Below are 6,008 nucleotides of genomic sequence, written 5' to 3'. Positions count from 1 at the left end.
ACAAGACTCAAGTGGAACATGAAGAGGTAAACAGGAAAGAGAAATCATAAGAGACTTATTAAGGTTGAACTGTTTACATTCCTGCATGGAAAGATGATATGTATAACTCATGAGACCTTTTTCAGTATTAGGGTAGTTGGAGGGAAAAAAAAATTATGTGTATGTATATATAGACAGACAATTAGATAGATAGAGGGCACAGGGTGAGTTGAAGATGAAGAGGTCATATCTGGAGAATAAAATTAAGGGGTGAGAGAGGATTATACAGGAGAAGGAGAAAGGGAGAGGTAGAATGGGGTAAATCATCTCACAAGAAAACAGAAAAGAAAAGGATCTTATAGTGGAGGGAAAATGGGGGAAGGTGAGAGGGAATGAGTGAATCTTATTCTCATAGGATTTGACTTAAGGAGGGAATAACATACACACTCAATTGGGTATGGAAATCTGTCTTACCCTCCAGGAAAATAGGGGTGGAAGGGGACAAGAGAGCAGGGGGATGATAGAAAGGAGGGCAGATTGGGAAAGGGGGCAATCAGAAGCAAATACTTCTGAGGAGGAACAGGGTGAAAAGAAACAATAGAATAAATTGGGGGGGCAGGATAGGATTAAGGGAAATAGAGTTAGTTTTTCACAATGTATCTACTATGGAAGTGTTTTGCATAACTGCACAAGTATAATCTATATTGAGTTACTTGCCTTATCAATGACGGTGGGTGGGGAGGGAGGAAGGGAAAAAATTTGGAACCCCAAGTTTTAAAAACACATGTTTAAAAAATATTATCACATGCAACTGTGAAATAAGAAATATAGTAAATTGGGTACAGAAATCTATCCTGCCCTACGGGAAAATAGAAGGGGAAGGGGATAAGGGAAATGGGAGAGAGATAGAAGGGAGGGCAGACTAGGGGAAGGGGTAGTCAGAATGCATGCCATCTTGGGGTGGGGGAGGGGCAAGATGGGGTGAAAATTTGGAACTCAAAATCTTGTGGAAGTAAATGTTGAAAACTAAAAATAAATAAATATATTTAAAAATTTTTTTAAAAGTTCATTTTAAGAAGGGCAAAAGGAAAAACATTCCCACTAAAACTACCTTACCCTACTTTTATGTGGAGAGTGAAGAATGGTAGATTTTCCTTAATGTAGAGAACCCCTCCTAGATCTATTTTTTAAGAGGCCATTCTTTGCCTCATTTTTATTGAGCCTTAATCACTGAATGGGCACTGCCTCAATCAAACTGAGGCCTGTAAAAGACCTTAGCTTGAGAAGGCCAAGGTCTGCATCCTCCAGGGGAGAAAATGAGGCTGGTGACTTTGCACAGCCTTCACTCACTTAAATCTTATCTACTTGCAGGTTATGCATCACGTGCCTGATGTCATGATCCTCTTCAAGAATGGACAAAAAACAACCTCTGTGAATAGAAAAGGAGCTTCCCACTAGGGACCATACCTCTAGTTGGGCAACATCTCTCTTTCTCTCTCTCTCTTTCTCTCTCTCTCTCTCTCTCCACATGATGTATCACACCCTTACCTGTGGATGCTCTGCCCAAAAAGAATGTAAATTTTAATCTCTGAAATTTGTTTTTATTTTTATTTTTTTTCTCTTGAAGACCAGCCTTAACCTCAAATCACTCTGGTTCCTGGTTGTGATCGACTCAATAATGTAAATAATAACTTTTTTTCTGTGTTGGCCAGAAACCCTGAGGGTTTTCCCCTTCCAGATCTACCATTCCTTGCCTCATTTTTATTAAGCCTTAATCACTGAATGGGTACTACCTCAGTCAAACTGAGACCTGTTAAAAACCTTAGCTTGAGAAGGCTAAGGTCCTCCACTACATCCTGGGCCATTAGTTGTCCTGATCTACATCTGGCCACTGGACCCAGATGGCTCTAGAGAATAAAGTGAGGCTGGTGACTTTCCACAGCCTTCTCTCACTTAAATCCAATTCATTTGCATGTCATGGCGTCACCTCCCAGATGTCATGGACCTCTTCAAGAACGAAGGACAAACAACAACAACCCTTCTTCATACTTTATGGTTCATGTTAACAGTAGCCTCCTCCTCCATGCAAGCTTCAGAGTCACCATTTTACTATAAGCTTTTGATTTTCCATGATAATGGATCAATGAATTTTGAAATTTCTTCAGTAATCTTTTGGACTTCCTTTTCCATTTGGCCAATTTTGCTTTTTAGGGCATTCTTCTCCTCATTGGCTTTGTGGATGTCTTTTGCCATTTGGGTTAGACTATTTTTAAGGTGTTATTTTCTTCAGTGTTTTTTTTGGGGGGGGTTTCCTTTAGCTTGCTGTTGACTTGTTTTTCATGATTTTCTTGCATCACTCTCATTTCTCTTCCCAGACCACTAATTTCATATCTTACCCCCTGCTATTTGTTATTTGTGTGACATTGGTCAGTTTCTTCATGTGTAAAATGAGGGGGGGATTAAACTAGGTGACATTTAAGGTCCTTCCCCCATCTCTAAATTGATTAAGATACTCCATTCCCTCATATTCCACATCCAATCTATTGTCATATATTGTTAATTCTACCTTTGTAATATCTCTTATCTGTCCTCTCCATTCACGTTGCTGTTCTAGTTCAGGTCCTTATTCCTTTTACCTAAGAATTGTAATAGTCTCCTAAATAGTATCCTCACCCTTCCAGCCTTTCCCTTCTTCAAACCATTCTTCATATATCTATCACAATGCTGTTACCACACATAATACCATGCCATTCCTATGATCAAAATCTCCAATGGCTCCCTATTGCCTCTTGAATAACCTTCAAGATTTTTTAACCTGACATTTTTAAAAAAGAGTATTTTAGGCTCTTTATAATTGGATGCCATTTTATTCCTACTCTCCCTTTATATACTTATTTTAACTCTGATAGACAGAACACATAGGGTATTGAGCCATGTCCAGTTCAACATTTTTATACACTATTTGGATGAAGAGATATTAGGTATGCTTATCAGTGTTGTGGATGCCACAGAACTGAAAGGAAAATTAATATGTTTGAAGATTAGAAACAAGATTCAAACCAAAATGACAGACAGCCTTAAATGATGTGTCAAAAACACATAGATCAAAAGTAATAGAGATAAAAGTTAGGTCCTGTAATTCCTACAATAGTTTGTTAAAGCCTCTCTCCTGACTCATGAGTCTCTGGCACAGATCACTAAGGTACCTACATCAAGCTCATTTCACTTTCCCCCAAAGACCCTCTTTCCAGCTACCTTGTCTTCCTCCATTAGAATGTAAGCTCCTTGAGGGTAGGGATTGTCTTGCTTGTTTGTATTTGTATCAGCAATACTTAAGACAGAGTTTGGTACATAGTAAATGCTTGATACATGGTAAATGATCAAATTGTTTTGTCTATATTGGATTAGTTATGCCTTAATGTTCTTACAGATCCTTGCATTCTGTGCAATTCTTGTCCATGTCTCTCTATAAATCCTCCACAGAATTTTACTCCCAACACAATGGAGGCTTCCTATGGTTAATTTTTCATAGATCACTATGCAGCCTTTGGGCTCCCTGCTTTTCCTTCTTTTCAATACAGGACAGGCTCTCTTCCTTCCTAGTAACCATATATGTCCTTGATGATGTTTTTAGCATAATTCCATATGTAAAAGTCATTATAGATAATGTGGCAGCTTGCTTACACTTATAATGCATCTTTCCGTTGACTTTTTCACCCACCTACAATTGTAATTCTTCTGATCCCTTGATGTTCCATGATTCAAAGTTATAAAACATCATTAGGATTTATTTTTATTTGTTATCATAAAACAATTATGTTAATAGAATCAATTGTACACATAAAGAAATGTAAATTGGAATGTTATATAACAGCAATCCATGCAATCCACATACCATATGCCTAAGGTCTTTAGTTGAGTAAAAGCTCATCATGAGCCAACAGCATGGCAGGATGATAAAAAATGCTAATGCAAACAACCTTCATTAGACAAAATACAGTTATCTGTATTCAATGAAATAATTGTTATACTGTGTTTGGCATTGATCAGAATACATTTGGAATAGAATGTTCAGGTTGAGATGCCTCATTAAAGCAGAATATTGACAAACTGGACCATATTCAGAGAAAGCACCTAAGAAAGTGAAACATCTGGAAATCCCGTAAATTAAAAAAAAACCAAAAATATTAAGACTATTTAACTTGGAAAAGAAAAATCTTGGAGGTCTGGGAGCAGAGGAGACATAATGTCTATTGTCATGAAAGAAGAGACATTCTGTTTATTGTGTGGGAGCATCGAGAGGGAACAACTGGGGCAATAGGACAACTATCAGGTAGATTTAGCTTTTATGTAAAGAAGGACTTTGCAAAAAACAATTATGGTCCACAATGACATAACTTAGTCTTTTATGAGGCAGGGCTTCTTCTCTAGGAATGAAGCAGAGGCTACATGGCAAGCTCTTTGTAACATCTGGTCTGGGAATTTCAGCTTTAGGTGGGAGGTGGTGCTAGATGACCTTTATGGTCTCCTCCGATTCTAATAGTCGATTTTCCTGTTGTTTGCATGCAGATAACTGTGTGCCATTTCCAATGAACTACTTCTTTTAGAAGGAATTTATCATCAGTAAATTTAAACAAAAGTTTTGCATTCCATTTATAAGTTAACCTAGAAGGTAAGACACTCTCCATATATTAAGGGATTAATCTTAGTAATCTACATATGCATTAGGAGATATCTTAGATTCTTTAAGGCTTAAACCTCATTAAAACTTTCAAAGCTCCATTAAACTAGTTTCAGCTTCATTAAATCTACTTTTGGCTCTTTTTAGACTTAGTTAAGCATAGTTAAACTTAGCTAATCTTTGTTAGCACTAAGATTTGAGTCTCCACAAGCCTACTGAAGACTGGTTAAGCATCATAAAAGCTAATTAACTCAGGCTACTTTATGTCACCTTCTTCGCTTAATTGCATTAAGTTTTGTTAATCTTTCCTGAACCCAGTTAGGTTGTTACATCTTTCAGAACTTTATTAAGCTCAATTAAACATGGTTAAACCTTGCTATACTTTATTAAGTCAATTAATCGTGGTAAAAACAAACAAACAAACTTGATAAGCATTGTTAAGCCTTGGTTAAGAAGCCTCATTAGGTTTGGTTAAAGTTCATTAATTCTACAACTCATTAAAACCCTTTTTTCTAAAATTCTTTTAGGATGATAAATTTGTTATTTCTATTTTCAGATGATGAAACGGTGACTACAAAGTGAAGTCTTTCACTCAGTGTGTTCCAGTTAGGCAAGAGTGGATTTAAGACCAAATAACAATACTCTTCTCCCTTCACTTAATTTGGGCTATAGGCACTGGATTAGAGCTGACGGTTTCATTCATAGCTAAACATTTGTTTGTAAAATGTATAATCACTGGATGAGAGTGACAGTGTCTAACTGTAATTATTTTTCTTTGCAAATGACCCCAGGAGGCCAAAAAACAAACAAAAATAACCCATAGTTAATTTGTCTGATCAGTGTATGTTATTTATTGTCAGACTATTTTTAAACCATAGTTCCACGAGGTTTTATAGAAGTTTAAAGAAATTTCTTATCCTAAATAGAATACTTAGCTTATGAAGAAAAAATATTCTCTCACCCCTTTTAAAAAGCTTTCCTTGGAAGAAAGGACCCAATCAGAACAGGTGGGTGTAAGAGAGGAAATCAAAGGAATAAAACAAAGCACTGAGAAAAAATGGCAAATGGAAAAGAGGAGGAAAAGATGTCAGCAGCATATTTTTCCCCATTTATTTTCCATTTATTATTTTATAAAAATTGTAGTTTAAGCTGTTGAGATTTCTACCCCCCTCCACAAATGTAATTCATGTCTTTTTGTTTCTGCAACCACTGCTGCAATCAGTTCTCTGTCACTATCATGAAGCAGAAAATGGAGTCAATTTTCTCATTGTGGAGTTTGTTTTGGTGAGTGAGATTATTCTGTGTCCTGTAACCAGGCATGGATTTCCCAAGTTGCTGTTATTTCTTG

Source organism: Vombatus ursinus, unplaced genomic scaffold (genome assembly GCF_900497805.2).
Source record: "Vombatus ursinus unplaced genomic scaffold, bare-nosed wombat genome assembly UNPS02014779.1, whole genome shotgun sequence".
Classification (NCBI taxonomy): domain Eukaryota; kingdom Metazoa; phylum Chordata; class Mammalia; order Diprotodontia; family Vombatidae; genus Vombatus; species Vombatus ursinus.
Note: the sequence above shows the minus strand (reverse complement) of the source record.